The following is a 12,043-nucleotide window of genomic DNA, read 5'->3' on the forward strand; positions in this document are numbered from 1 at the left end:
TCCTTATGGTCCATTCACGCACAACAAACAACCCTTTCATATCGCTAGCCATGGGCCCAATCCAACCAATCACTGCACTCACATTAACTTACCGCTGCTAGACAAGGGCCCATCACATACACGCCACAGAACGGAATAAGTTTGACTACATTTTACCACCTGTCAAGTAACTGCCTCCTTCTTCCTTAACATTACCAAATGCATGCGTAACGAACCTTTACTAATGACTCCGGTGACAGCCACCTGAGGCTCAGGAAGACATGTTTTTCATGTGCCTTTAACCCACTCTCTGTGCTAAATCCAACTCCTTCCAGTTTGTGAATGCAAGTTGGGGGTGTCTGAGTATGCCGTACAAAGTGATTCCTCAAACTGAGTGAGCATATCTACCTTTGAAACTAAGGGAGACATGCTGGGGATTTCTCATGATGTTCCCTAAAGAGAAGGTCATAGGCTATGAAAAGGGGTAGTGTTAGGTACATAGGGGAGTCCATGAGAACGTAGCATATGTCCCAGCCAACATTATGTGCAGTGATGTGACTGTAATGCACTTTTACAGCAAACTGAACATCTACTAAGTTCTGATGGAGGATGAACACGAAAAGCAGGTCAAACACTGACCTATATGTCATTCTCCTTCAGTGCTGGGATGGCACCAATGGGTTTGAATCCATAGGTGTAGATGATGTACATCTGTACTACCTTTACTATCTGCCTTCTATCTGTGCAATAACCCTGTGAATGCACACCTACCATAAGCTTTCCTTACCCATTCATGTCTCTGTTCTCATCAGAGTCCTGGCTAATCCTGTATAATTGCCAAGTGAACCTATACTAGTTTGTGGATGCAAGTTGGGGGGGTTTCCAAGTATGCCGTACAAAGTGATTCCTCAAACTGAGAGAGCATGTCTACAGTGGAAAGTAAGGTAGACATGCTGGTGAAGAAAGGGTACTCCGTGACAATGTGGCATATGTTCTGTCCACTAGTATATGCAGTAGGGGGAATATAATGCATATTAATTGAACAGAACACCAACCACGTTCTGACGGTGGATTTAGCTCTCAAGCAGTCCAAAAGGAAGTCCATGATGAAGTAGATGAAGTAAAATTCTGTGGCTCCTTGCCTATCGAAGCAGTGGCCCATGGACGTTCGGTATCCATGCACTGCCACTGAAAGGATTACCCAACGGCAGCTCAACCTCAGTCGATTTCCCATAACTTTGCTTTAGTATGATACAACGTAAAGCAAGTAGGGATACAGAGGCTTGGTTGTGATGGACACTGGGAACAGTAATACCGACTCTCCTGCCGCTTTCCATGCTTCGAGCACACTTTACAGAGATGACATGGATGATCCTTTTTGGGTGTTTTAGGAATGCGATCAGCAAAGTGTCGCTCCTGCAGCCTTGCCACATCCTCCAGAACATATGAGGTGGAGGCTGCTGCTGCTTCTGTAACAGCAGTGAGGCTTTCAATTACAGGCAACTGGAAGTCAAGGAAAGTCATGAGTCTTCGTGTGGTTGTCTGACGGTAAACAACAAATGCATTATATGTTGCCATCTGATTCAGGTGGGTAAACAGTTTCTTTTACCAAGTGCGAGTTTTACGTCACGCATTGTATGGTTGAAGAACCTGGTTGTTCTTGTCCACTCCGCCTATGTACTTATTGTAATCAAGTATACAGATGGGCTTGTGGACTTCGACCATCTGACCCCAAACCGTGATGGGAGAAGTGCTCTCATCATGAATTGTAGTGAGCAGATATACATCACGCCTATTTAAGAACTTGACTGCGAGCAGTTCGTTAGAACGCAATGCAGTACTCTGGGATTTCTGGAGCTTCTTGCAAACAAGCTCCTGCGGGAATCCTTTGCGGTTACAACAAACTGTACCACAGGCCACAGTGCCAGCTTTGTAGAGCTCACTGAACAGCTCTACTCCTGAGTGGCTGGACAAGTTCCCATACAATCTTACCTGTGACCCCTAACGTGGGAGGGCAACCTACAGGGTTTAGGGTAAAGTCCTTCCCTGTATACACTCTCAAGCTGTACACATAGCCAGAAGAGCTCTCCCACAGCATGTACAGCTTTATGTCATAGCGAGCTCTTTTGCTCGCAATGTACTGTCTGAAAAGCAGCCGTCCCTTGTACAGGATCAAAGACTCATCGACTGCTATATTCTTTCCAGGAGTATAGATCTCTGGAAACCTGACAGACAAATGTTCCATGACAGGCCGAATTTTGAACAACCTCTCATGGTCTGGATGGGCCCGGGGCAATGGAGCAGAATTGTCATTGAAATGCAGCATGCGCTGCAGTCGCAAAAAACAATCTCTGCTCATGTATGGTGCGAAGATGGGGGTTGCGCAGTTTGGGTAAGTCGACCAGTAGGACTGCAAGGTGGGTTTCTGCACTAACCCCCATTTCAAGTGTAAGGCCCAAAAATATTTTCAACTCTGCCAGCGAAGTGGGAGTCCACTGGCATGCCCTAGAACGGGGCCCTAGGGTGCCTCCACGCTCCTTCAGAAATTGGTCTGCACGCAAATTTGTTTGCTGCACAATTTCCTGAAGTAAGTCAACATCCAAAAATAGATGGACGTGGTCGACTGGCAAAAAGTTAGCTGTATCGACTTTACATCCAGCGTCACCAGTAAAAGGTGGAATTTGGTGCTGAACTAAACAGGGGGGCTGCCAAGAGAGCACTCTCTCTGTGCTTGTTGCCGCATGCACCTGCTCTCTGGGTCCGACTAACCCGATGTTGTCCTGCTGCACAGACTGTGCTTGCGAAGGGACAGCACGGCTGTTGTCATCTCCTTCAGAATCACTGGAAGAGGTGTCGTCAGATGGGACTCCGCCGACTGAAAAATCACTCCCAGATTCTACCCCATTGTCCTCTCCCTCAGATGCTGTCTCAGTCTCTGATCCTACATCAGAGCTGTCCTCTATAACCTGAGTTAGGGCTTGAGCAGCAGTCATCCAATGAGACGCCATCTCTGCTACTTGCTAAACTGTCCCTCTAGAGTACTAGCTTACGTAGAAGGCAGATAGTCACAAAATTGCTCCTGGGTATGTTGGATGTGTCCAATAGGAAATGTTGTCACCTTACCATTGCTTCATCTCCAATTCGGCAGATTCTCTGAAGACACTGAAAAAAACAAAAAAGATAGTATTACTTCACCTTACCACATACCCATCATCACAGCCTTTAGCGCTGGTGGCACCCAGTGGGACAGTCAGCTAAATACATATAAATGTATATCCTTTGCAGCAGAACAATAAACCATCTGCGCTACTTTGTCATCAAAACTGCCACTAGACAAAAGACAGATAAATATATATCACTTTTATATATGTGTGGTTTCCCTGGCGGGCAATTGTGGCTCCCGGAAAACAACACATGAAAAAAAAACATATATATATATATATATATATATATATAAAACACCACCCAAGACTGCTGGAATCCCAAGGCTCAATTGCGGGCGGTCAGAGTGTGGTTCCAGCAACCACATATATAAGTCCACAACGTGTTGTGTGAAGGCATTCGCTTAGTAAAGACATTTGGATCACGCATTGGTGTCCGAGTATTCTCTAAATATTTGGAGGAAGTGTGGACTTTATATATATATATATATATATATATATACACACACATCTATATATATATACACATACACACATCTATATAGATTTGTCATATATATATATATATATATATATATATATATAGAGAGAGAGATAGAGAGAAAGAGACTGTCACTTTTTTTTTTCATACATTTGTGCTTTCCCTTGGCAAAGCACACATGTATAAAAAAAAAAAAAATGACCCCATAGGGGGTCAGCCTAAGGACTGACCCCAACATTTTCTTTTTTCTTTTTTCTTTTTTATATTCCCTGGGGGAGCCCGATCGCACCCCCCAGGGAAAACTACAACTAATTATTGCCCCAGGGGTTGGCCCGTGTTCGGAGGGCTGACCCCGTCATTTAGTTTTTTTGTTTAAAAAAAAAAAAATCATTTAATCTGGGGGGTGCGATTGCCCCCCTAAAACATCCCCAACATATTTTTTTAATTTATGCCCCAACGGGGGGGGGCTGGCCCATTTACACGGGGGCCGACCCCCCCCAAAGAAGATCCCTAGTGCCTAGGGGCGTTTCCTGGCCATGGAACGCAGCCGCGCTGCGATCCATGGCCAGGAAACGGTGCCAGGAAGGCATCGATGGAAAGGGGAGACTCTCCCCTTTCCATCGATGACTCCCTGGCATCTGGGGAGGCCGTTTTGGCCTTTTTTCCCCACCGGCTTCTCTCGCTGCTCCGGTGGGGAAAATGTGACATCAGCGCTCCTCGCGGTGTGCTGACATCACAGTGGGGTGGTGAGGGGGTTGGGGGGAGACGCAGAAGTTGTTCCGCGTCTCCCAAGGGGGTAAAAAAAAAAAAAAAAGGAATCCACCGGAGGACTTCTAACCCCCTCCCGGGTGTCAGCCACTGGTCGTGACCCGTACTTATGGGGTTATTATACTTTTCTTTCCAACACATTCTCCTTTCCATTTGGGTACCTTTCATTCCAATATGGCCACCGTTTATTTCTACTATTTAAGGCATGCGTCAGTCCTTCATTGCTTTCTTCCTGCACATGCTGTTTGCTGCAATCTGGTTTCCCCGCATGATTGCTTTTGGTAAGTTCAGGGTCTGCTCATTAGTGGTTCCACTCAAAATTATTATATTTCTGTGCAGGGGGCCATGTTTTTATGTTTCTATATTTCATTCACGTTATAGATTTCCAGCAGTTCACATGCTGTACCCGGGCACCTTTGATGGTGGTTAATATTGATACCACCAGTCCTGGTGATTTTGTGTTCTTATATTAAGTATCAATTAGGTATGGTTTTCAGTCTAATTCTCATCATATTATTGGGCTTGTCAATGGCCACCTTATTTACGTATATTTGTTTTCGCTAACAATTTCCTCATGGCACCTATATAAAAACACCATTTGTTCTCCTACTCATTGCTTTCACCACCTATGGAGGATTTGTTCATGTTATTTGACATGTAGGTGAATTATGTTGGTTGCTTATGACACAGTTAGAACACACTTTTTTGTGTGCCCACACACTACAGTTTAGGAGTAAGCATGGTTTGGCCTTAATTCTAAGATCCTACCATGGAGGTCTACCTGCATGTTTCACAAATAAGAGACACTTATCACTTCTTAGTTTCTTTCTATTTTTTTTCCATTTTATTCTCTTTCTTGATTATAAGTTATTTTTCTTTCCTCCTTCCCCCATGCCCTTCTTTTCTTTCTTTTTCCTCTCTCCCCCTTTACTCTTTTCTTCTTCTTTTGTTATTTCATAGGTTTTAGTTGAATTGCCTACCTTCATCACAGGCAAGCAATAGATTGACCTGATGATAAGCCTTTTATGTACACAGGATCAAAATGTCATCAACTATAAGCTAACTGACTCCGGACTTTGATTATATTTTGAGAAAGGGTGTAGCAATGTTTATTAAGCTTTAACTTGGAATTGTTTATTGTGCCATTCAATTTTCTGCCTGTGCTTCTTTTGATAGAAGTTTTATTTGCCCTCCTGAACACTTATTCTGTATTTGATATTGTGTAATAAATGTGATTTTTAACTGCAAATTCAAGATTACCTGGGTACTATTTTGTTTAGTTCCCAGTGTATTTTCTATTTCATTGTCAGTTAGGAACCTCTGTTTTTTTTTTTAAATAAATTTTTACCATTGGTTCCCTACTTATCCCTGGGGTATGTTGTGTTTTATAATAGTTGTTACAGAAAGTCAAAATTTGACATCTAGATGTGCCTTTTATTACCCATGTTCCATGACGTGGTGTAGTGGGGGTTTCAAAATGTCCTTGAGGATTCTTGACTGTTGGTAGGCAAACTGAGGCCTTTTAAAAAAGATTTCCAATTAGGAAACTTTATTCTTTCTATACCTGACGTAATCTACACAAACCTTAGAAATTCTTAAGTTATAGTTGCATATGATTTATGCACCATCTTCTAATTTCTGACTTGTACACTTCTGTTCAGTGTTGTCAACTTGCTAGCCACAGTACTGCAACTATAACTCACTCCTTTTCAATGCACTGCTTGTTCCACATCATATTACATCACTTTCACAATGTGAAATCATACCATTCATGACAACACTTATGGTATATCAAATAACATCATGTGTGAGAACACTGCGCATAGTAGAGTGCCCTCACGATGTCCGCAATGTATTTGTGAGAAAATGTCTTTCTTAGCTGGGATCAGCAAGAGTGTACCACAACTAAAATGTCACTCTCTTTTTAGATCCAGTAAGGCTTCAGTAATTTAACCCTAAGCTCAAATGCTGGTAGCTATGCCACAGAACAAACAAGTTTAACTTAAGAAAATATGTAAGGTACCAAAGCAGTTAGAAAGTAAAATAAATACACAATTTAATTCCATTCCAAGTTACATCAAAAAGGGCTACTGGTTGGGGAGGTGAGGGAGAAGAAACTCTACTCGAGCAGGAACCATAATACTTGTTTGGGTAGGGAACAATCAAACCCCAAATTAACCCGTGCTCAACAGTCTGGCAGCTTCTCACAGAGCAGTGAGGTTAAACTTAAAGGCAATGTATAAAGTATTTATGTAACACTTCAAACTGTGATAAAATGAAAGCATAACACAAGAAAACTCCTACACCTCTTTAGAAAGGTAGAGTACATTTAAACAAATAATCTAAGACCAACCCAACAAAAATCCAATCAGTAGAACCAGAGGGATGCAATTTGAAAAATGTATGTAAACATGCTACCAAAAAGAAGAAATCACCAACTGTGGATAAATGGTCACACTAGACCATCACAAGGTCACATGGCCATGGAGCACAGGCTAGATAGAGGCACCCATTTAGGCCCACTGAAATGAGTACCTTAAATCCTGTTAACGAATAGTTAGAGTCCTGCATTGAAGATGCGTTGCAAAGGCGATTGGAGGTCCAGATCAGAAATTAATCACACAGTGTCAGTTCTGAGGAACTGTGAAGTTGAGATGGGAGGTCCTGCTTTGGCGGTGAGGACTACTTCGATGAGGGGACAGTGATGTGAAGTTGAGGATTTGTCATCCACCAGCTAGTTTTGGAAAAGCTGTGGTGCTTGCGCAGTGGAGTTCTTCGTCATCACTGAGGCTTCTGTTGACAAGAAGCTTGAAATGAGAGGGCCTGCATTGCATTGGAGATGTACACACAGCAGTGGCTCTGATGAGGCTGTGAGGACGCTATGAAGCCCTTATGCCGGGAAAGTCCATGCAGCAGAAGCAATGTGTCAATTCTGCTGGGATTAGGCCTCACAGCAGAGGAGATAAGTCAGTTCTGTTGGGTGCATAGAGGGCTGACAGCACCTTCAGGCCTGCTTTCAATGATCCAGGACTGGGGTGGCACCACTAGGTATGGTAGGACTTACAGATGGCAGAGTCCAGGTGCTGGGTTAAAAATGCTTGAAGTCTTCTGTCTTTAGAATCTCTAGTCAGGAGGCTAGCAATCTAGCTTTTGGAGTCACTCTGGGGTCCTGTGTTTAGCACTGCAGGTCCAGTCCCTCTCATCTGGACAAAAGGGCAGCACAGCAGTGAGGCAGTCCTTCAGAGCAGCACACCAGCACAGTGGCAGTCTTTTCAGCACCATGGCAGTCCTTTCAGCTGTAAGAAGTCCATCCACCTGGCGGAGTCCACAGATTTAGAAGAGCACTGAAGAGTTAGTACCTAAAGTTCAATATTTATATCTGATGCTCACTTTGAAGTGGGAGAAGCTTCCAGATCATTCCACCTCCTAGAGATACTTGGAATGTACTGCCTCTCAGCCCAGATTATCTGGGGTTGTGAGTGCTCAGGCAGGACATTTGAGATGTGCAAGTGTGGTAGGTGAAAACTCCTTCCCCTCATTAACTCAGTGACCCATCCCGCCAACACCTATCTTCCCTTTCTCTCATTGTCTGGGAGCAGTACACAAAGGCCAACTACACCTGGTCATGTGACCCAGGATACAGGCAGCAGGCAACAAACGGTTGGGACAAGAATATGCCAGCTTTCTAAAAGCAAATTTTCAAAATTGTGATAACAAATCTGACTTTACCATTAAAGGGTCCTTTTAATTACAATTCTTTATACACTAAACATGAACTGACTGCCTACTCCCAAGTGAAGTTACAGCTTATTAAATGTAATAAGGTGACTCCAATTCCATCCTGTGGGAAAGGTAGGCCTTGCAAAAGTGAAAAAACCTATTTAGAACTGTTTTCTACTACCAGGGCATGTAAAATCTAAAATTATATGTCCAACTTTTTAAATACACTGTACCATGACCTTTGGGCTGTGTAGAGCCTACCTTAGGGGTGACTATTAAAAAGTAATGTTTGATACTGGCAAGAGCTTTATCTTGCCAGCTTGCAATGGTAGTTTAGGCTTCAAAGGCAGGCAGGAGACATGTTAAAAAGGGTACCAAAATCAGACCTGCTGGCCCACTAGTAGAATTTAATTTACATCCCCTGGGTACTTGCGTTACCACTCAGTAGGGGGCTTATAAGCAAATTAAATGTGGAAATTGGGTATAAGCCAGTACCAAAATGTGTCAAGGAAAGGCCTTTAGCACTGGTTATCTGTAGTGTACAGAGAGTCCCAAGGCCCGCAAAAACAAGATCATCAAAAATAAGAGAGATAAAGGCAAAACATTTGGGGGAATACCACCCTAAGGCTGTCTAACACTAATTGAATGAACACAAATGGCACCCAAAAGATAGAAATCCAATAAGATGTGAATGTTAAAAAATAGCCCAAATAAGTGTTAAGTGATAGTCAGTCATCCGGTTGCGCTTGACCAGTACCTAGGTGTGTTTGATGGCAAACTGCAATGGAGCGCAGGCAGATAAGGAAATCTGGTTTGACCAGGATGATAGTCTTTGAGGTGTAATACATTTTTTTTTTTTTTAAATCCTGATTGGGGCAAAGCAGGAGATTGGCTGTGAAGAGATTGACAAGGCCAGCTAGACATTGTATGATGTTCTGGTGAAGCCAATAACTTTTGGTGGGAAAGCTGAGAGGCAAAGAGATCATATTTGTGCCTAAGCAAGGACTTTTACCTGCCAGATCCATTTTGCACCTTCTCCCAATGAAGATGTCAGTGTTTGTACTTAGTCACTTTTTTTGAGCTATGATTCCTTCAGTAGAGCAAGGCTGCAAGCTGTAGCAGAACAGGTCTCTTCGAGGCCAGATACCCTCTCCTCAACATCTCGCTGAACTGGGTTTCTGGCTGTGGAACATCTTAGAGTGAGAGCATCCTGAATGTTCAGCCTAGTAGACATGCATCTTCATTAGATTGACATTGCAAGCTTGTCTTGGTCCTCTGGAGTCTTTGATGACAAAAAGTTTCCAAGTCCCAGGATTTTCAGGATGTTAGAAAGAGTATGCTTTGAGGCAGCCATGATCTGAGAGACAGCACCTGGGGGTCCAAATTCCCTCCAGAAGTAGTCGCCAGTAGGGTCTAGGACAGGTCCAGTTGGAATTGGTGTGCTGGACTCTTCTGAAGAAGTGGTTTCTTTAGTCAAATGACCATTTAAGGTGCTCAGGCACTAGCCTGTGGCTGGTGGTGACACTGCCCTCTTCCTAAACCAATAGGGAAAATTCCTAGAGGTAACCCTACCCTCTGTTTCAGGAGTTCATGTGTGTCCTACTACAAACTGTTGCATGGTGTCCCTCTCTGCCTAAATCCAAGACAGATGGTGAAACAATACTCCCCTTGTGCAGAGCCTGTGTGCCCAGCCTAGAGGTTTGGTCAGATTAATGAGCAACCCCTCCTCTGTGGTCATTACAAACCAGTCCTGGAGGCAAGAGGAACAGAACACTCCATGCCTTTGTATCGGCTCTACAAGCAAGATCATACCTCATCAAGGGGGCTATTCAGCTCTGGAGTAAGAGTTAGAGCTCATTCAAATTGGCCCCCAGTGTGCTGGGTTTATGATAAGTGTAGGAATTGAATTTGAAGCTGTTTCCTAACCAGACTTTCATTATTGAATATATTGCATCCCAGTGTTTCCAATTGAACAACCAACCCTGCTACAGTGAAAATAACTTTTGGGGGCTTTTCACTATAATGACATGTTTAATACTAAATGTATACTTGTCCCACTTTTAAATGTAACGCACCCTTATAGGTGAGGTAAATATGCTAATTAGGAGGATAGCCAGTTTTGACATGTTTTACATGTCAAAGCCCATGGACTGGGCCAACAAACATCAGCATCAGTCCCCCAAAAATGGGGTGATTCTACAAAAAGAGACATTTTCCTACATGGTCCCCCTTCTAATGAAACTTGAGCTCAACCAGCAGTAGAACGTGGAAAGGCCAACTGCAATTGCATGGACATTTCCATGTATGTGGTCCACTGTAAAGTCACTATCCTTTTGAGGAATGGATCACCTCAACAGTTTGAGCCTTCTCCCCCCCCCCCCCTTCACATGAGGAATCTGAGAGGCCTGTGTTCAGTCTGAACACAGAATTGAGTCCCAAATGGGTAGATATCGAGTTTCTTCTCTGACCAAACCACAGCAAAGACTTCCATCTCTGTTACACTCCAACTCTGTTCTCCGGGGCATAGTATCCTGCTGATAAAGCAACTGGTTAATCATGACTGTCCTTTAGGCTTGATATCACTTCCCCATTCCAATGTTCTAAAGCATCCTTTTTAGAGCACAAACTCACTGTTGAAATCTGCTTACTTGAGTACAAGTATTGTTCACAGTGCTTCCTTCAGTGTGTCAGAAGCCTTCTGACACTCCTCCTTTCAGATAACTGTCTTTGGCTGCTTCTTTAAGCCTGGTCTGTTGGAGGATAAGCCTTCTGTAATAACCTGTAAGACCCAGAAAAGCTCTGAACTGAATCTGGGTTGTGGGAGGCTCACAAGGCAGAATTATCCTAATCTTGGGCTGCAGAGGCTGCACATATCCCCGCCAACTAGGTGGTCCAGGTATTCTATAGACCTCTGTCCTATTTGGCATTCATTAACCATAATAGTCAGTCCTGCCTATCTCAGGACCTGCAACACTTTACTGAGTTGTGTTTGGTGTTCATGACAGGTGTCTCTAAAGACCACAATATCTTGTAGATATGCTACACTAAATGTCTCCAGACCAGACCATACTGTGTTTACCAGCTTTTGGAAGGTAGCAGGAGTTCAATCCAAATGACATTATTTAAAATTAGATGTGTCCTTTAAAATCTCTCCTTAAATCCCTCAGCCAAGGTAATCTACCAGTATTCGGAAGTCAGATCAAATGTACTGAGATACTTGGCAGACCTCAAACAGGCAACCTGTTTAACAGTTCTGGGAATAGGATATGAATTGGTCTTGGTGATGGCATTCAGTCCTCTGAAGTCCACACAGAACCAGACTTTTGGACTACCCCCTTCCAGCTGACCATAGGCGTCAACATCACTGGGCTGGCCTATGAACTACTATAGGGCTAAGTCACCTCCTGGGCCAACATTATAGTAACCTCCTCTTAAATACAGATCCTTATGTTATCTGATAACCTGTAGATTGTGTTTGTGACAAGTAAGCTGTTGTCAGTTTCAGTCATGTTATCCCACCACTGGTCAGTCCAGGTATCAGTGAGAACAGTTCAGCAAAATGTCCCAGAAGCTGGTGAAAGTTTCTCTGCTGCTGCTCTTTCATCGTAGGGCAGAGACCTTTGACGAGAGGTTCACTCTCCTCTTGATTGGTTAACATCAGCATTTTCATGTCTATCCTGCCAAAGTGAGCATTCAGACAGTCGACAGGGATCACACAACTTGGAGTCTGGGGTTACCACAGTCCAGCAGGTAGTTGGCCTCGGCCATCTTTTCTAGTACTGTGTAGAGCAGATTCTGTTTGTCCTGGAGGACCCTGTGAGTCACTGGCTCACAATCCACACCTTTTGACCTGATTGGTAACCTGCCAAGTTTGTTGTTCAGTCATACCAGTGCTCCTGGCTGGCCTCCACATTTTTGTGAACCCTTTTCATGT

This window comes from Pleurodeles waltl, chromosome 1_2 (assembly GCF_031143425.1).
Source record: "Pleurodeles waltl isolate 20211129_DDA chromosome 1_2, aPleWal1.hap1.20221129, whole genome shotgun sequence".
Taxonomy (NCBI): domain Eukaryota; kingdom Metazoa; phylum Chordata; class Amphibia; order Caudata; family Salamandridae; genus Pleurodeles; species Pleurodeles waltl.